Genomic DNA, 21,509 nt, shown 5'->3' on the forward strand with positions numbered 1-21,509 from the left:
GAATTCAACCACCGACTAGTTTCTCTAATATGTTTGGTTCTTGGCTGAATGGCATTGGTCCTAGGCTTCAAAACCAAATTTTGTTTGGGGCTGCAGCACTCTGTTGGCCTTTATGGTCGAATAGGAATGATGTGGTTTTTAACAAGCCTAAGTCTAATATATATTTAGATACGACATAAGGAGGAGCGTCCGTTGTTCAAGCGGCGTTGCATAGACTTGGAGACAATGATAATGGAAGTCTTTGCAAAGTTTGGTTGGTGCTTCCGGAATCGAATTGAAGCGTAGCTATTAGTTTCTTTTAAGTTGTTTGGACGCTCGCCTTAGATTGGTTTAAACTTTGTTGGTTTTTATTCCCCGTTTGGTTGTAAGTATGGCTGGTTTTGTAGTTGACGCTGAGCTGTGTACTATGCCCGCACGGCAGAGGCTGAAACTTTATTCCATTATTAAAAAAAAAGAAAAATACTTGGAGTTAGTGTTACCGATAATGTTCCTCTATTGACTCCATGACCGCGGCAACGCCGTGAGTTTTAAAAAAGTTGGTCCGTTCGAGCTTGAGACCAAGCTGCGACAGCGAACTCGATAAAAAGGTGCGCCCTGCGCTAGCTTGTCGCGCATACCTTAGATCGGAATCACCCGGTGCTGTTTGGTTCAGCAATATCTATGGGAACGTTAATGGAATCAGTTGCCGGCGCAAGCTGTTACATGGGAACCATTAACTGTTTGTTTGGTTCGCGGCATGAATGGTACCTGTTTTTCTCTCTTCTTGTCCTTGGTCGTAGGAGTCGCCAATGCCACGCTGCGGGATGAGGGGCGCCGGAGCTCGCAGGCGCGGCGAAGTCATGGGACGGACGCGGGCGGCCCCGGAGCCCCGCGGCCTCGCCGGACCAGGGTGCGCGCGGCCATGGCGGTGGAAGAGGAGGCGCTCATGGGGGACAGCGCGTGGCTGCAGCTCGCAAGCTCGCGGCCTCGCCAGGCGCGGCCACGGCAGTAGCTGCGGGGGTGGCAGATGTAGCGGCAAGCGACACGGGAGAGATTGGGGCCAAGGGCAGGGCGACGGCGGCATTAATTTATTTCGTACTCAGTAAATCGTGTATAACTTAGTTATAGATTTATTTATAATCCAATGAGTATGAAATTTTTATCACAGTTCAAACATACAATAATTAGTTTACCATAAAATTTTATAACAATTGGACCATAGAAACTGCAGCTATGAATTAATTACAGAAAAACATAGATCTAAAGTTACAAAAAAAAATTATACTAAAGTATACCATATTATATGTTCACTGTGTATATCTACTCATATGGAGTCCATTAAAATTGGATTTTCCATTTATGTTTTTTTATGATTTATTATGATTTTTCAAAGATTCAAGCGAAATAAATAAAAAAGAAAAAGACAAAACCACCTTTGAAAACCACTTATAACCGGTCAGGGAGGTAAAACGAACGATTTTAAAAGTTCAAGGAGGTGGTTTACCTAATTTTAGAGTACAGGGAGGAAAATCAGACTTTCGCAAAAGTTGATAAGGTAATATGGACTTTTTTTTAATGTAATCCATTCACACCGTAAACTGTTGACGGGCTGAAAACGGGAAACCAAACAGCACCTCTGGAGTCTGGGTCTGGTGGAGGTTGACTTGTGAGAGATTGAGAGGCCTCCGCCGAGCACCATGTCCATTCCATATTCCTCTCGATCTCGATCGGGCAGTCAACCATTGGACTGGTATGCATATAATAATACTCGTATCAACCATGGAACGGATCGATCGTTGTCGTTTCCTCACTGTAACAGTGGATTCCAGATTATTTTGGATGATTCAATAGTATTCTGTGAAAGAGAATAAGCTGAAACAAGCTAAGAAGTGAACAGCCGAACACACATATTGACTAGAAGGCCACATCAGTGGCGTTGCAGTAGGTGGTATGCACCCCCGTTCCGTAGACTCTAGCAGTCGAGATCATCGGTTGGTAAATTTGTCATACACGTACAGGTCTAATATTAGTATCATATACTCCCTCTGTCCTTAATTTTTTTTCATACCGTAAGTTTGACTAGATTTATAGAAAAAGCATATAACATTTGTATCTTCGAATGAATTTATTATGAAAATAGATTCAACGATCTATCTAATGATATTAATTATATACTATAAATATTAATTTTTTATATATATATTTAGTCAAAGTTGTTTCTGAGGAAGCGAAAACGATAGTTATTTAGGGACGAAGGAAGTATAGCATAGTCTATGGACAACCTTTGGCTATGTGTTAAGAAAGATACCTTGCGTTTCGCTATAGAACTCTTTTGTCAAAGCTGTGTGTTGAAAAAACTACTGTGAAATTGAGTTCTCTATTAAGAAAGTTTTATTTAAAATAAAAATCTAGCCTCTGTAACCAGACCGTACACGCTGCTATTTACAAAAATTAAAAGAAATAAAGAAAGAAGAATGTGATCTCAAAGTAGAATCTCAGACTCAATATCAAAACCACCAATCAATCTCATTAACAACTACACAGAAAAGGCTTAGTTGCTCTTATTCTCTTGCACTACGATGTGAGATGTTCAAAATCCATAAAACTTCGTTGTCCTCCTAACAAAAAGGTGAAGAATAGTGCATCTAAAACAACGTCTCACATGTCTCTAATAAAGTCTCATATCCTCCATCAACCAATCAACTGGTAGCACATGACTGACAAACAAAACGATGACCGATGCAATTGATCAAATGGCCAAGAATCCCTGAACAATTGCTAAGCTTCTTATTTCCATAAAAGCCCATTCAAATTGGAGCATATGTTCTCCCTCCTAAGCCACAAAAGCAGTACCAGATGTATGAGCTCCAGCAACGAAGATCAGCGTACTGTACACAAGGAACCAGGTGGATAGCACACATGACACCGATTTATACTTGTTCAGGCGTGTAGTGGAGATTTGATCTCTTACCATGTAGGGTTTTGTTTGTAAAAATCATAACAATTACATTGGTGAAAACAAATGAAAATTCGAAATGTGGTTTAGTAGATATTATCAGCTGCCAATTTTTTTTAGAGTTGGCCAAACTTTGGCTTATAAACAATTAAACAAACAGATGCCAATTTTTTCTAGGCAGGTCTAAGATTGGCTTGGTTTACACTGGCTTGGTAGCCAAACACGCCCCCAGGAACAACCAAACGGCGTACGTGCGATTCAACACAACAAATTCAGAAAGTCAGAGACAGCATCGTCAAAGCGTTAGCATTTTCTCCAGCCCTTAAATTATCTTTTGATTACCTCAGACTGGACGACAGTGATCGATAGATGTTCAGCATCTAGAAATCAGTGCACAGCCCAAACCCTGAACCTGAAGCAAGCAAAAGCAGTTTTCACGCGGCCGTTCTAGCTAAACATCAAGTCCGTTTCTGGTGGCTGAGATGAACCAGATCTCCCTGCTGCCCTGCTGTAGCAACGTCAGCATCCCGTAACAAACTGGCTGTAGCCACGTCATGCATGCATGGACTTTGCTTTGCTAGCCATGGCTGGCCAGTGGACAGTGAATTTCAGGTTTGGTAGCTCATCTTCACAGGTTTGGAAATGCGTGACGATGCATCTTGCTTTATTTATCTGCTTGTATGTTTGGTCGACCGAACCACCATGGTGCATGGCAGTCCAACGAAAGTGCTAGTACTGCATCTTTTGTGTGAGAGTAGAAAGTATACTCTCGTGTATCTCGAAATGCTTTTGGCAGAAAAGATCTAGTACTACACATGCATGGATGCTATTGCACACCGCACACCGCAGTTGAGTAGTAGTTGACCTTCCGAACATTAAGTATTGTCCTTGTCCAATGCAAATTCCACCACTGGTTGGAAGGGCATCGCCTATCAAGGCCGTTCATCCAACACCACCATATCGATTAGTAGGTTCACGTACCACTGTACTAGCGTACTCCGTATTTCATTGTTTTCATCGGACAGGACGAAAGTGTGACAAAGCTGTTTCTTTTTCTTTCTTTTTTTCTAATTTATAGGTAGTGTGCCTGTGCGTTGCTACGGGACAACTAAATCTTTTATACTAAAAACATACGGATCGCACGATAAGATAACAATACTGTTAAATTAAATACTGACGTTAAAGTGACATTTAATTCAAAAAGCAAAGTTCGTGAAATTAACACAGTCACGGAGAGTGCGGCGTCGCAGGCTCACAAACTCTATTGTATAGACTTTTTCGTGATATGGCTAAGATAATATTTTATATCGACAGAAAGAATTATCCGATATCCATTTCTTTCATGCGTCAATAAATCCATGAATAAGTTCCGCTGCATCTCCATATAATCCTGTACACACAGGTTCGAGTATATATATAAATATTAGTGTCTATCACATGGATAATACTGCGTGTCTTAAAAAATCTCTCATAAAATTTTAAAACAAAGTATGTTATACTCACCGTATAAATATGTGTGGCTTTAGGACTATTCCACACAGACATATATTGTAGAATAAGGTATCCACTTGAGTGTCTGTTCCAAGATGTTGAATTAGGTGTTGTAATTCTTAATTTCGACATATTTTTCAGGTCAAAGCAACCAATGGTGATACTTTTCTCAGTGGTGCATAATTTTATGGTGCACCTCTTAACTATCTGAGTAAGAACAAGTTAGCACTACAAAGGCTCAGAAAAACTACTGAGAAGGCCAAGGTTGAGTTTTCCTCTACTATGCATACTAAAACCTATGTCCCCGTTTATCATTGCCGATGCTTTTGATGCAAAGTAATTCAACATTATCATAATCAGATATAAGTTTGAGTCTCTTGTGAGCAATCTTATAGAGAGACTCTCATTTTTTATGTGATCTGCCTCAAGGATATTGGCAGGACGATAGACCCATGTTGGAATATCGCACCAAAAAGTGTCCACGTTTTGTCCACGATTTATTTTCCATGAATACATGCGGGTACTATGATAACGCTAACTACACCAAAGGAAAGATTAGAGAGAATTTGCATTGCCTCCAGAAGGATTTATTTATTAAGTTCTTTGGACTCTATAGGTAGTTTTGAAATATCTATTTGCATGTCTTACCTCGTATCATAATTCAAAATTTTGTAGTTTAATTAGAATATTTAGGTGATTGTATATATATAATATTCAATACAAGAATAATCTATGCATGATCTTCTTGAAAGATTTCTGCAGTGTAAAGACATCTTCGTTTTTCATGCATGCCCTGTGCTAACGCTACGGTAAAAACAAAAGGACAATATATCAATTAAAAAATAAAAACAAAACTCATGTTCAAAGTCAAAGAGATAAATTATGGATGCCTGAATTTTGTCATCTATTATCTACTGGCGTGCCTATAAAATAGACTGAATAAACAATTAAACATAGATAGAAAACTAAATTAATGAAAAGGATCATTGCAAGACATCAATCATCTTATAGCTTCGGACAATATCGCAAAGCTACTAAAAACTGTAATCGTGCCCTCACCTCAAACATTGTCCAGATAAATGGATTACAATAAAAGAAATGGATATCGAAGATTTGTTCCTGTCAATATAAAACATTATCTTAGCCGTATTACAGAAAGGTCTATAAAGTAGAGTTTATGAGCCTATGACGCCGCGCACTCCGTGACTATGTTAAATTCATAAACTTTGCTTTTTGGATTAAATGTCACTTTAACGTTGGTATTTAATTTTTACAGTATTGTTATCTTATCGTGCGATCCGTGTATTTTTAGTACAAATTGTTAGTTATCCCGTAGCAACGCACAGGCACGCTACCTAGTATAAATATAAAGAATGAAAAAGACGACAAGAAAGATTGGCATTAGGCCAACTCCTTTTGATTATTTACAAACACATCTGAAAGTTAACATGTGGGCCGTGGACATCAAATCAAAACAACAAAAAGAACATGGATTCGATCATAAGTAGCATTTGCCCTCCTTTTTTTTGAAAAAAAGAAAGATACTGCAGAGTTACAGGATTGTCAATCTTATCAGCACCATCAATTTTTGGCAATTGTAGAACTCAACCAAGACACCAATTGAAGTGCTACATCCCTAGCTTGCAACCCAATTAAGAGTAAGTTCTCGCAAGCCTAGCTCCCCAGCCTATTATTAAACTACATTAAGGGCTCCGAAATAAAGACCACTATTTGAAAAAAGAGTAAATGATTATTATTTCCTTCCATGCATGATTGTTTCCTTCTATGCATGATTATTGTTTCCTTCCATGCATGATTATTGTTTCCTTCTACGCATGATTATTGTTTTCTTCCATGCATGTGGCCTCAGGTGATCGATTTGTTTTCTTCAAAGCAGGCGGGGATCATAGGGATGGTAGTTTCTTTTTTCTATCGCGCGGGGTATCGCACGGGGTGGGCAGACGGACGAACCAAAACAAATGTCGCACAAAAGATGTTAACGCTTTGTTCTTTTTACTTGTAGGAGATTAATGAAACTCCATGACGTCTTCTCTCAATAGTATGGTCCCGTTCACTCCTGCCGCCAGAACACGTAGAGGCAGCTCCTCAGCCTATACAGTGGGTGTTTCGGACTGCTTTACATCACGTCTGTTAGCTTCACTCCATGTTTTTAGCCAAACAGGTTAACCTCCACGTAACTCTACTCTAGGGAAAAGATGAAGTTTATGAGAGCACTTAAAGAAGTGCTCCACAAACTCTAGGTTTTTTAGTTTTTTTGTGGAGCTGATCCATGATGGAGTTTGTGGAGTAGTCTAAAACACCCTAGAGTCGTCTCTATCTGTGCGTCTCTATAAATCAACTATTTACGACTGAAATTGTACAGTTGTCTCTAGAAATAGATTCACAGAGGCGACTCGGAAACAATCCGTCTCTACAGATCGATTTCTAAAGACGGCTCAAAATCCAGTCGCCCATAGAAATCATTTTCTAGAAATCTCAAATTCAGCCCTAAAAATATAAAAAACAACACGACCGGAGAAATTCAAACTCACAACCTCAAGCCTCACGGGTACCTCCAAAGTCACTTGTATCCACTTTACTAGATATTAAAATAAATATTTAGGATCCTAAACAAATTCAAATAAAAAATGTTTCAATTGGAAAATTGTAGATATCATCTAGTGCTACAACTTTGGCTTTGATTATTTCTTACTACTTTGGTTTTTATCGTTTATCTATCCGAGGTCAATCAAAAAATTTAAATTTCAAAATGTGAGGGCTTCAAACTAAATTTTGGGACTATAACTTGTTTCAAATGAAGAATTTATGAACTGCTAGTGTTTTAAATATTTTGAGACCTATTTGGTTTTGGTCATTTCTCCATCCGATGTCATTTGAATTTTTCTAAAAAAATATAAACTTCAAAATGTGAGAACTTCAAATAGAACTTGAGTGATCAAAATGATTTCAAATGAAAAAGTCGCAACTACAATGTTGTCTTCATCCGACTTCATTTGAAAAAGTGATGAATTTTACTGTGCTACACTTTTTTAGATGGCTCTAGATCTAGTCTCCTTTACAAATCGATTTCTAAGACCGATGCTAGATCCAACAGTTTCTAAAGATAGAGGTATTTCTAGAGGCGGCTGAGATTACTAACCACCTTTAAAATTAAATTTATAGAGGTAGGTCATTCGAAAACTATTGGCACTGAAACAAATTAGTCGTTGACATTCAAAAGTTCGAACTTTCTTATCTGGCACCAAGTTGAAATTTTCTTCCATAGATAGCACTACCGTCCATTTGTGCTAGTAACGATGTCAAAGTGGTTGGCAAAATGACATGAATGCCCTTGTTTGTAGCAGAACCATGTGGTGCCAAATAGGAAAAGAAATTTCAACTTGGTGCTGAATAAGAAAATTTGAATTTTCGAGTGCCAAATAAAGAAGACTGATTTATTTTAGTGCCAAATACATAATTCTCTCATCGGTCTACTGCAACCATGAAGACAGTAGACCGTGGACCTTGAATGTTGGAACTTGGAACTGACATGCAATATTTCATCAAATCTTTTATTTAGAATATCTATGGAAGAACAGGTACACGCACAAATACAACCTCTCGTGTTCTTTCTGAACAATCTATTTACAATTTTGTTTGATTGTGTCAGGAACAGATACCAAGACTACCGACAGACAATTGCATATTTTCACCGCAGTGTGCTATACATGTTCTGAAATGAAGGCTAACAGTGATGTGAATTACAGATTACACTTCTTATACAAACGTAAGATCTGTGCTATATTTAATAAGAAAACCGTCAAAACTGAATCTACAACTTGATCTTTCTTTGCACGGGCAATATGTGACTTTATCTTTAATTTCTATGACTGCCTGTAAAGAAGATTAACAAACATCAGACGTCACTATTGTAGCATATGAATATGAACAAAATGCAGACAACCTGAATTTTATAAGAAAGTAGGCTAGCAAGATGTTGGTTCGTTTAGATCTTCTTCTTTCCCTTTTTTTATTCTTATTTTTGTTCCCCCTTTATTTTTAGAGTGAATTCGTGAGGTTCTTGTTGGCTTTCATCTCTAAGTTACTACATGTTACTTGGACTAAATGGTTTGTAATCTAGCAGATGTTACTGTCTTGGCCTCAGAGAAAATCTAGCAAGATGTTCCTTATTAAATGATAGTATATATGTCACTATAACACAACATGGATTTGCTGCAATTTTAAATTTACTGACTAGATCTGATAGCCTCATGCAACAGAAATGAAGTATGGAACTGTTTTTTCGGACTAGGCTGGATCAAATTTTGGAGCAAATACCATTGTACAGACTGTAGATGTTGGTTACAACCAGGTTGCTGTCAGTTAACATTATTTTAAGAAAAAAAAATCTTAATTCTTGAATCACAATTGGCATATATGAACTCAAGATATTCATTGCATGCACATAAGATACTATTTGGCAAGCCTGGTGTCATCTGTTACATACCACAATGTACTCCACCACGCTTCGTGCTGGCCGGACAAACCACTTGGATCTTTGGCTGCCTCCGCCACGCTGCGTGCTGGCCGGACAAACCAAAATTCTCCAACGGGCTAGCGCTCCACTCCATATGGACAAACCAAAATGATTATATATGACGCGTTTCTTTTCATGATCCATTGCCGTCAAGTATCTTGTATTAGTTATCTATTGCCGTCAAGTATATAAGTAGTCAAGTATCTTGGGCTAGCACTATATATAGTTATCTATTGCCGTCAAGTATAGTAGTCGTACTTCCTCACATGTATATTATATATACTAGATGATGCCCGTGCGTTGAAACGAAAACAAAATAATAGCCGAGAACTTTTAATGATATTCAAGGATTTGCTGGTTATCTGTAAAATAAATATTTTATTCAAAGAGTGCGTAGCAATGGAAAAAAATCAAAACAAAAAAAATGCTCAAGCAAATATCATGGGTCACGTGTCCACTATTCATCATTTGTTGAGGTTTTCCCTTCGACAATTCTAATTTAACAATAAGTAAAATGCCTAGTTGAAGGCAACATATCGTCCTTGTCCTACTTGTACGGTGAACAAACTGAGGTCTTTTACATTCTACAACTCTTGTTCAAAGCAACACAGATCATGTTACTTAATTATTTTTGTTGAGTTGTACAGCTCTTCTTCATAAACATCAGCAAAATACAACCAACAACTATCTTCGTATGTCTACATGCAGACATTATATCAACTTGCCGTAGTTATAACCCTGTTTTCTTTTTAAAAAAATACAATATGATATCAAATTGCCTCCTTGTAAAACTGGAAGTCCAATATTGACAGGATCCCCTCCCTGCAGCCATGATCCAATGTGGTACCATAGTCCATCTCCTGCTCCGTGAGTCGCCAAGAGCACTGGCATACCAGCTTGACTATCACATCTGATCAGGATGATCCTTTCAACTGCTGCCACTGTCGAGAAGGCCCAGCAAGATGCAACACTACGCCAACAGGAACTGAAACAAAGTGGAGGATGTACTTGTTACGTCCAGTGAGGAGTGGTTGCCTGCAGGAGACCAAGTCTCCAGGAACGTCATAAGGAAATCCATGTATATGAAATTAGTAGGATCAAACCGAAGGTAGAAGTTTTCAATATTGATGTCTCATGTATAGATGCAAACCTATGGAAAAATGGAAAATCATTGCCAGGATCAGCATATGGTACATATAATGCTCATTCCATAGTATTTTTCAGGTTTAGTTCACAGTAATGGATGCACGAAAATGGAAGCTACCATAGATCAACATGCTCCAAAGAAAGGTCTAGAATTGTTAGTTAAACCATTTTCAAGGTCACAGTGCAAATGAGATCTACATTATTGGTGACACTCAAACACTCATTCATACAGTTTTATAAAAAAAAAATCCATAATCTTTCTCCATATATGGGCCCTCAGGCATAAACTGTATTCCCATACGTATAAATATTCCCTCAGGCAATGTAAATTCCTTTATGAAACACCTAAGAAATTCTGCCTATTAACTGGGATGGAAAAAATTCTGCATTGAGCAACCAAAGACTTGTGTTGATGAATGAAATTCTAGAACAATGTAAGCATATGAGATAGATTGATACTATATCGCTCAAACAACATACGAGAAATTCTCAGCTAAATTCTCCCAGAAAGAAACCCCCGCGAGCTCATCATATAGCTCACCTGGAGTGACAGCTAAATCTTAGAAGTGCAGTAATAACATACAATCTTAGAAGATTTTACATTCCATCTCCTATTTATCAATGAAATCAATATAGTCTCATGACTTTTTGTTCAAGAAAAAGATTTTTCATTCAGACAACTGCAGAAATTTTGGAAATAACTAATCTCGGATCGGATCAGAATTGGAATCGGGGTGCAGCAGAGAGAGATTGGTTATCATTAAATTAATCTCAGATCGGATGAGTGGCAAGCAGCAGAGAGAGAGATTGAGGCCTCGTTTAGATTGTGAAAAAATTTCAAACCGATGAATAGTACCACTTTCGTCTTATTAGACAAATATTGTCCAATCGTGGACCAACTAGGCTCAAAAGATTCATCTCGTGATTTCCAACTAAACTGTGTAATTAGTTATTTTTTTACCTACATTTAATACTCCATGCAAGCGGCTAAAAATTGATGTGATAGAGAGAGACTGAAAAAACTTGGAATTTTGGTGGCATCTAAACGAGGCCTGACTAACCAATGAGACAGCGGCGACGCAATTGTTATAAGACATTTTGGTGGATTTGAGGACTTCATTTCTAATTCGATGTCAAATTGTGAAGACGGTACCAGTTAGCAACTCTATTATCTTCGTCTTGTAAGAAACATATATGTTTAATAAGCACTTCATTTAATTCGTAAGTCAATTAAGGCGCAGCAATTCTGAACCACGGTAAATACATGATCAGCTTCAGTTGTCATCTTATCAGCTTCAGTTGTTATCTTATCAAGCATACCTGAGGGTAACCCCTTTTTCTGTCAACAGAAGACAATTTTGTTGGATTAAAGAAAAAATACCAGATGGACATGAGATCCAACAAAAGTCTGAATTTAGTAATTACTTCTGAGAGAAGGGTAGCTTGACTATTTTTGCAGCATAGGTCTGATATAGTACTCGCTGAACTCTACAGAGTTGTTCCTCATAAATTCAACGATATCCTCTCTATATTACTGGGGATTAAACAGAATACAAAAAAGGCATTAGTAAGGGTTCATCAATATAACTGTAGCATCAAACAAAAATATTACACATCAGAAAGGATGGAACGAATACTATTTTGTAACAAGTATTGCTCAAAAAGGTGCCTAGGCCCACTGAACTGGTAGCTTTTCACTATCTTGGATTAGTTAACTACGAGCATGAATGTGTTTAGTTCAACTGTAGCATGTTTATTATTCTTTTGGATGATCGTCGGAGACGACCTTGTGTGCTCATCGTTGCACTAGCTCACGCCGGCACGCCGCGTCATCTTGCCGGCCCCGGCCGGGGCCATGCGCTTACTAAAAGCGCGAGATCTCGCTAGCTTTGTTACTCGTTTGATCTAGTCGTCAATGAGCCATTGAGGAGCGAGGTAATTTCAATGGGATTACCATCAAGGAAGGCGTGAAAAAAAGAACGTTACAAAGCGACAACTGAGCTGACACCTCGATATCTGCATTCAAGATTTCAAGTAGTGTTTTTTTAAAACGATTTCAAGTAGTGTTTGGTTCACAGATGTGCCCAGGTTGCACCTGCCAACTGAACCTTCTGTCCAAGAAGAGCATGCAACATTGAGCGCATAAAAATCCAAGAAAATATACTGATGCTCATATCTAAATCAAGCTAGTGAGAATAAATAACCAGGAAGAACAAGATATATAGCTGGCTAGTTAATACTAATAAGATCCTGTTTTGATCTATAGATCTAATAGTTAGCTGCTAATAATTACTCACTCTATTTTTAAATTATAAGTTGTTCTGGCTCATCTAGGTACATAGCTTTTCCTATGTAGCTAAATAAAAATTATATCTAGATGCATAGTAAAAAATATGTATCTTCAAAAGGAACGACATAATTTGAAACAGGAGGGAGTAGCTTTTTTGGATCCAAATAATAGTCTAGCTAATTGTTACCTGAGTATCTAACTAATAAATAGTTGGATCAAACCAACTAATAGCAGCTAGTAATTAGTTAGCTAATATTAGCTAGAAGCTATTAGCTAGCTAACTATTACCAGCTAATGAATCCAAACATGATCTAAATATACTAGTAGTTTACACCAGGAGTTTGTGCCTTAATTAATTTGCTAATCGCTAACATTACACACACTAAATTTCAAAGGAAAAGGTTGTGCCAAAAGAAAACTCTACCGCCTTCTTCTCAGTTACTCATAATCAGGGAAGGCATAATATAACCCAATTTCAAATGAAAAAAATGTAGAAACCAAGAACCTATTCCTGTCCCCCAATAATATTCAATCCTGCCAAATGAACCTTTGACCCATCTAGCGCATGCAAAAATTAATAATTACAAAAAATCCAAGCAGATACAGTATCCTCCTAATAAATCAAGCTGGTGTGAATAATAGCCTAGGAAAAAATTAGATGTATAGTAGGCTAGTTAATAATATAGGTGTACTTCTAATAATCATAGCAAGTAACTGCTATTTGCAATTAACGTGTGCAATAAAAAATAGTCTGTAATTTGACTATCTATATGAATATTATTTTCAAATGATGTTTTGAAAATTGTGTGCCTAAAGATTAATTTCAAGATTTGATAATTTTCTACATATTTTAAACATATTTATACAAACTTATCCATAGTCAAAGTAATGTTTTCCTAATCATTTTGCTGTCTAAACAAAACAAAAAAAACTTTTTGTTTGTTACGGGAAGGTGTGGGAATCAATTTTCTTAAATTGAACCTTTCAATTTATACCTAGTAGATTCGATATGAGCTACACATTTTGAACCCACTAGTCACATTGACACAAACAAGGTTATTCTTGCCGGTTCCAATTCCTCACCCCCCCCCCCTCCCACCACGCACACCACCACCACCACTTCAATTTTTAAGACGCCAAGATTGCATCCATTGATCAGTTCATACACAATAAATTCCAAGGGGAAATTGTTGGCGTTGGAAGAAAGGCTACTAGCGTTCTACTGAGTCCATATTTTGGTGTTATGCTAGATCCATATTTTGCTACAATTAATATCCTTCTTGTCAATATCAGGCACATCGGTATTACTACTCCACCTCTTCTCATGATCAAGGAAGGCATACCATAACCTAATTTCAAATGGAAATAATAGAACAAAATGTAGAAAATGAGATCATATATTCCTATCACCAATTATCTCAACCTAATCTTCAATTCTTCCAAATGAACCTTTGATCCATCTAGAGCAAAAATCCAACAAGATACATGGATGATCATACACAAATCAAATTGGTGGGAATAAATAGCCAAAAACAAGATGTATAGTTGGCTATTTAATAGTATAGCAGTACATCTAACAATCACAATAAGTAACTGTTGTTTTGGAATTGTGCAGTCAACACGTATGGAATTTGACTATCAATATCTCTATGAATATTAATTTCAAATGAAATTTTGAAAATGGTATGGCTAGATTTTCATCGGTATTAGGTTCAAAATATTATAAACTGCTATATATTATAAACATATTCATACAATATCTTCACAATTAAAGTAATGCCTTCATGGTCGTTTTGTTGGCTAAAACAAAAACAATATTTTGTTTGTTCACAAAAAATCAATATTTTGTTTATTATAGGAAAGAGTGAGATTCTTTGAAATCATTTTTCTTAAATTAATCCTTTATGTTTGTGCTTATTAGATTTCCATCTGAGCTACACGTTTTGAACTAGCACAAACAAGCTTACTGCTATCGGTCCAAATTCATGATCCCACCCCTACCCTACCACCCCTTTAATTTTTAGACATAAGGAGCCCATCCCTTCATTAATTTTCTGAATACTAGCATTGTACTCTGTAAAATTCGAAGGAAAAGGTTGAAGTTAAGGCCATGTTTGGAACACATGAACTTTTTCCTATTCCTGCATTTTTCCTATAAAATTGAATAGAATCATTGTAAGATTTATGTACGATCCTTGTGAAGTTCGTGCGTTCAAAAAGACCCTAAGGAAAAACCGACCTGATGCTCTAGTGAATCCATAGTTCGCTACAATTAATATCCTTCTTCTAAGCGTCAATTGTATGAATACTCCTACCCCCATCACTTTCTCATGATCAGGGAAGACATACCAATAATCTGATTTCAAATGAAAATAAGAAAACAAAATGTAGAAAATGAGATCCTACTGCCATCCCCAATTATCTTAATCTAATCTTCAATTCTCCCAAATAAAACTTTGGCCTTGACCCATCTAGTTCATGCAACATTATTAGCTACATAAAAATCCAAGATATGCTGATGCTCATATATAAATCAAGCTAATTGGAAGTAAATAGCTGGAAAAAAAACAAGATGTATAGTTAATAGCTGGAAAAAACAAGCTGTCTAGTTGGCTACTTAATTAATAGTACAGTAATATTTCCAATAATCACAACAAGTAACTGTTGTTTTGCATGTATGCAGTCAACACGTCTTGAAATTGACCATCACTATGTCTATGAATATTATATTCAAAAGATTTTTGAAAATAGTCTGGCTAGATCTTTCATCAAAGTTAATTTGATATATTTTAATTTGCTACATATTTCAACTATATTTATAGAATTTCATAGCTAAAGTAGTGCCTCTGTGACCATTTCTCTGTTTATTATAGGAAAGAGTAGCATTCTAAGAAATAAAATTTTGTAAATTAAGCCTTTCTATTTGTGCCTAGTATGGATTCCACCGAATCCATCCGTTAATTAAATTGCTGCATAGTATAGCATAATACACAAAAAAAAAACTTGAGGGGTTAAAAGGAAAACCTGTTGTGCTCTAGTAAATTAATATTTTTCTAGGATTAATTTAATATCCTTGTTCTCACTGTCAACTGTGTGAGTACTCCAACTCTATCCCTTTCTCATGACCCTAGAAGACAAACCATAACCCAATTTCAAATGCAAATAAATAAATAAATAAATAATGTATTAAAAGAAATCCTATTTCTATCAACATTAGCCACAACCCAATCTATAAGTTATTTTTACCAAAATCTCTATTCTTAACCATTAAGAAAGATATAGAGAGTCTCTTGGAGTTGCTGTGAGTATTCCTCTCCATCTCTTTCTCATGACCTAGCAGGCGAGCCATAACCCAGTTTGAATCGAATAAAAAAAGAATAAATAAAAATGTATATGTGTATATTAAAAGATATCCTATTCCTATCACCATTAGCCACAACTATCTGATCCCCAATCTGTAAGTCTTCGTCCTCGGTCCTCACCTACTCCCCCAGCTATATATAACCCGTGCTCCTCCCCTTTCTCCTCAGCTCTACTCGAAGAGCGTTCTACCACCACACCACAAGTCCACAATCCAAAACGCAAACGACAAAAAGAAGGAAGGAAAAAAAAAGGTGCTGCCGATCGATCATGGCGGCCGTGGCCAAGATCGCCTTGGAGTGGCTCCAAGACCCTCTGAGCTGCGTGTTCCTGGTCACGCTGGCCGTGGTGCTCCTGCAGCTGCGACGACGGGGCAAAGCGCCGCTGCCGCCTGGCCCGAAGCCGCTGCCGATCGTGGGCAACATGGCGATGATGGACCAGCTGACCCACCGCGGCCTGGCGGCGCTGGCCGAGAAGTACGGCGGGCTGCTCCACCTCCGCATGGGCCGTCTGCACGCGTTCGCGGTGTCCACGCCCGAGTACGCAGCGCGAGGTGCTGCAGACGCAGGACGGCGTGTTCTCGAACCGCCCGGCCACCATCGCCATCGCGTACCTGACGTACGACCGCGCGGACATGGCGTTCGCGCACTACGGGCCCTTCTGGCGCCAGATGCGCAAGCTAGTGCGTGATGAAGCTCTTCAGCCGGCGCCGCGCCGAGACGTGGGTGGCCGTGCGCGACGAGTGCGCGGCACTAGTCCGCGCCGTGGCGTCGTCGTCTGTCGGCGCCGGCGGCGAGGCCGTGGCCGTGAACCTGGGCGAGCTCATCTTCAACCTGACCAAGAACGTAACGTTCCGGGCCGCGTTCGGCACCCGCGACGGCGAGGACCAGGAGGAGTTCATCGCCATCCTGCAGGAGTTCTCCAAGCTGTTCGGCGCCTTCAACATCGGCGACTTCCTGCCGTGGCTGGGGTGGATGGACCTGCAGGGGATCAACCGCCGCCTCCGCGCCGCCCGGTCCGCGCTGGACCGGTTCATCGACAAGATCATCGACGAGCACGTGAGGCGCGGGAAAAGCCCCGACGACGCCGACGCCGACATGGTCGACGACATGCTCGCCTTCTTCGCCGAGGCCAAGCCGGCCGCCGTGAACGGCGGCGGCGGCGGCGGCAAGGGCGGCGCGGCGGCCGCGAACGGCGGCGACGACCTGCAGAGCACGCTCCGCCTCACGCGCGACAACATCAAGGCCATCATCATGGTACGTATACACGGTCATCCCTCTGACCTCCTGGCTCCTGCTGTCACGCCAGTTTACACCCCTGTCCGTCCGGCCAAAATCGTCCGTTGCTTAACTCGTCGTTTTTGCGCTTACTTATAAAGATCAATCACATGAAAATCGAGATGTGCATGACAATGAACAGTGCTAACATGCATGCGTGTGCAGGCGATAGGATTCGATATGTATATATAGAAAATCCTGAGATACAGATAAGTATATGTCTCTATAAATGGCATGCATGTGTCGTAGGAGGTGTTATTCGGTAAAATATATACTCGTATATTGCTAAAAATATCACTGGTGCTTGGTGGTCTATCGACGTACAGTCTGCATTAAATTAGTAATAATAATAATTGACAGCGTTTGGCCTGACTAATGCTAGCTAAACAAAGATGATAATATGTACTACTATGTAGTAGAACCAAGCATACTCTTCTAGGTAAGGGTCTGTTCGCTTGAACTTATCAGCCGATTTATCAGCTATAATCTATAGTATTTTTCTCTCACAATAAAATAGCTTCAAGCCGCCTTATCAACCGGCTTTAATACGAGCCGAACAGGGCCAATCAGAAGTGCTCTGTGCTTTCTCTGCTAGCTGGTGACAGAGTGTCGTCGTCTTGTCGGTTCCTGCACATATGTGGACAATATATATGTCCATCTCTCTTTAATTTCCCCCGCCGCGGATCGAGCTTAGAGTACGTCAGGCCCCGCGTAAGGCGTAACCCAATATTCTTCGCCTTCTCTTTCAGTATATATTTTTCCTCTTTTGAATTCGTACTCCGGCTTCTCTTGTTCGCGTAAGGTGTACATGCATGTGTCCTCCTTCGGGAGACTCGTAAGCGCCGCACTTCGGTGCACGGTCGGTATCTGCATCATTAAACACGTTTCCTCTTTTTGGTTCATACACGTAACCTATATGTAACGATATGGCGATGCTTGAGTCTCACTGGTACTGTACACATTTGCATTCATGGATTTGTTTCATATCACACACCACGCACTAACTTTTGTCTAGTACGATTTTGCACATGACGGAAGTTCGTCGTACAAAGTTTGGACGAAGCCCAACTTTTGCACGTATACTAGGCTACAACCCTGCATCATTATTCTTTAACGTATATATACTCCATTATTATAGTATTATATATGAGTCCTCTCCAGCTGACGTTGAAAGTAGTGATGAAATTAAGCTTCCGAGTTTGATCGAGCCAACCATTGGAGACCATGCATGCATGTCACTTTTTGGTGCATTTTGTTTTAAGATTGGGTTAAACGAGTACTACTAGGCGATAAGCTCTGTCCACCTTGGTGGCTTGGCGCATGTCACCTTCCAAAGTAAAAAAAAAAGAAAAGGAAAGAAAGAAAAGCAGCATGTATCATTTTCTGACTAGAACCGCTCCCCTATCTTGCACCAATCGTTTTGTTTTCTTAAGCCTTTGACGGATATGTGATGAGATCATGAGAGTAGTAAAAACCATCACGATTTTTGTAAGCACCCACACTTGTCAATTATCCGGCCAATCTCTGGTCTTATATAGATTAAATATATAGATGTCGTACGTCCTAGAATGCAAGTAATAATAATCAAAGCTTCCGTCAAGGACACAACTAGCACGAGTGCATGCTGATCATGTGGTGGCGTCATATAGACGCTCCCTATTATTTGTTTTTTTTTTCTGTTAGTTTGCTAGATGGATATATCGAACTAATGATGATGCGTATGTATGTATGGACGACGACGAATGCAGGACGTGATGTTTGGCGGGACGGAGACGGTGGCGTCGGCGATCGAGTGGGCGATGGCGGAGATGATGCACAGCCCCGACGACCTCCGCCGCGTGCAGCAGGAGCTCGCGGACGTCGTGGGCCTGGACCGCAACGTGAACGAGTCGGACCTGGACAAGCTCCCCTTCCTCAAGTGCGTCATCAAGGAGACGCTCCGGCTGCACCCGCCGATCCCGCTGCTCCTCCACGAGACCGCCGACGACTGCGTCGTGGGCGGCTACTCCGTGCCCAAGGGCTCCCGCGTCATGATCAACGTGTGGGCCATCGGCCGCCACCGCGGGTCCTGGAAGGACGCCGACGTGTTCCGCCCGTCCCGGTTCACGCCCGAGGGCGACGCCGCGGGGCTCGACTTCAAGGGCGGCTGCTTCGAGTTCCTGCCCTTCGGCTCCGGCCGCCGGTCCTGCCCCGGCACGGCGCTGGGCCTGTACGCGCTGGAGCTCGCCGTCGCCCAGCTCGCGCACGGCTTCAACTGGTCGCTGCCCGACGGGATGAAGCCCTCGGAGTTGGACATGAGCGACATCTTCGGCCTCACCGCGCCGCGCGCCACAAGGCTCTACGCCGTGCCGACGCCCCGGCTCAACTGCCCCTTATATTGATGACGACGGCGTGCGCGGCGACTGTCATTACGCATGCATGCATGTGTTTGGACTTTGGACTTTGGTGTTCATCGATCCCTGGGGACTGGACTGGAGTGGGGGGAGTTAGGAGTTTGGTGGCTTTCTCTGTCGTCTTTGTTTTTTCTGTTTATTTGTTATAATTTTCCGGACCCTTCATTAAAACCATGCCTGATCGATACTGCAGGGCCGGGTAATAATAAGGGTATTCTCATGGCTAGCTGTGCATGCCTAGGTAAGGAAGTAAAATGATCCAAGTTGTGGCTGCAAGAACTCAAATTTTTATAAAATATGCAGGCCACAGATTCAGTGAGTTTTCATGTGAAATTTAATAAATACTTCTTTGGCCTCATTCGTACTGTATACACAAGTTATGTATGTCCCCATTTCTTTTTGATTTAGAGCATCTTTACTTGATCTCCTGTCTGTAACTATAAACTAGCAATTTAGAAAATACGTGGAGGTACCTCCTATCTTATCTTCTATACCTTAATACAAAGAGGATCTAATAAGTGTCCACATAAATCTTTAGTGACCCCAGAATGCTGTTAAGGCGTGTTGTATCGAATAATTTCTCTACCTTAATATAAAGATATGTAAACCTTTTGCGTGAGTGAGAAAAAAAAATCTTATCTTCTGTACCTATGAAGTACTATATAATAGTATAACTATAAGTTTTTAGAAGATCTAGAGCTATCCTACTCTTCTCTGTCCATGAAGGAATATATAGGAGGCAAATTTCAGGTGATCCTTACTATAATATGCATGATTTGATCCATTTTTCTAATTCAATTTTAGATGCGCATTCATTGTTTTCATTTTTTTTAGCAAGCATTCATTTCTCCCATGAGTCATGACGTGCGTGCCTGATGGGCGGGCCTCTTCTGCAGGGCGGGCCTGACGTACTTTTTTTTTAGAATGTGGGCCCGACGTACGTAGTGGCAAAGTCTCCTCATTTCTTGCAATAAGCTAAGGCTGTCTAAAAATTCCATTCAATTGCCTAGGCCTCGACGACGTACTAAATCCATTTTAAATTATAATTTGTTTAACTTTTTTTTAAAGTTTTATAAGATCTTTGGTTGGTCTAGAGGGAGGGTGAATAGGCCTGTCAAAACAAACACTCAAACTTTTATTAAATTCATCCTGCAGCACTGCCGCTCTAGAGGGTGGCACTGTCGGACCAGAACAGCGGCACTGCCGCACCTACAGACAACTTCGAGTCACAATTCAAAATCAGTGAACGGAAACATAGATCAGAGAAATTTCTCAACCTACTACAGGTATAATAGTCACAGATCAAGAGCTAGAAGTTGTAGGAACTACCACACATAAGTAGATTGACTAGAAACCCTAGAAATTACCTCAACCAACAATATGAAATGCAAGTAATGTAAATCAAATACAAGTGACAATGATTTATCCCGTGGTTTGGCTCGCTACCAAGGCTTGCCTACCTCCACTGTTGTTGAGGTTAGCCACTAAGGCCTTAGGGCTTTCCAACTCTTCCTCGTTCTCAAGTCAAGAGACTTAACTCTTGAGATGAGGGGTGTGTTTACTAACTTCAAGAGATGGTTATAAACCTATCAGGACTGCCACACACTGTTGGCAAACTTCCACGGGCGACGCTCTAGCCAGCTAGGAGCCAAGCTTCCAAGAGTAACAAACACAATCGTCTGACCAAAACGTGAACCAAGTGCTCTTTTGAGTTGGGAGAATCAATGGAACTGCTCTCTAATCGAGTTTTAGATCCCTTTTCTCTCAAGGATTGATGGGAAAATCAATGAATTTGCTTGAAGGCTCAAGGTCAACAATGGAGGGAGAGAGAGAGAGGCTCTTTTCTATTTTGGACGAGCTAGAGTGAGGAAGAAAAGGCAGAGAGCCGTTGGGGAGGAAGGGGAAGGGTATAAATACCCCTCAGTCCCCAACGGTCACTTAAGTCATGGCAGTGCCTCTTTTCAAGTGCGGCAATGCCGCACCACGCAAGACAGCAAGGGTAAGAGTGAAGTGTCGACTGTCTTGGCTGTGAATCCGAGGATGCATGTGTATGTTTGAGACCTTGGTAGCACATATTAGC

At 40.2% G+C, this 21,509-nt stretch overlaps 1 pseudogene; it reads left to right on the top strand.

Annotated features, from left to right (window-relative positions):
• Positions 1-15,934: 15,934 nt before the first annotated feature.
• On the top strand, positions 15,935-19,550 carry LOC136535516 (cytochrome P450 84A1-like; annotated as a pseudogene).
• Positions 19,551-21,509: the final 1,959 nt, after the last annotated feature.

Source organism: Miscanthus floridulus, chromosome 1 (assembly GCF_019320115.1).
Source record: "Miscanthus floridulus cultivar M001 chromosome 1, ASM1932011v1, whole genome shotgun sequence".
NCBI lineage: Eukaryota > Viridiplantae > Streptophyta > Magnoliopsida > Poales > Poaceae > Miscanthus > Miscanthus floridulus.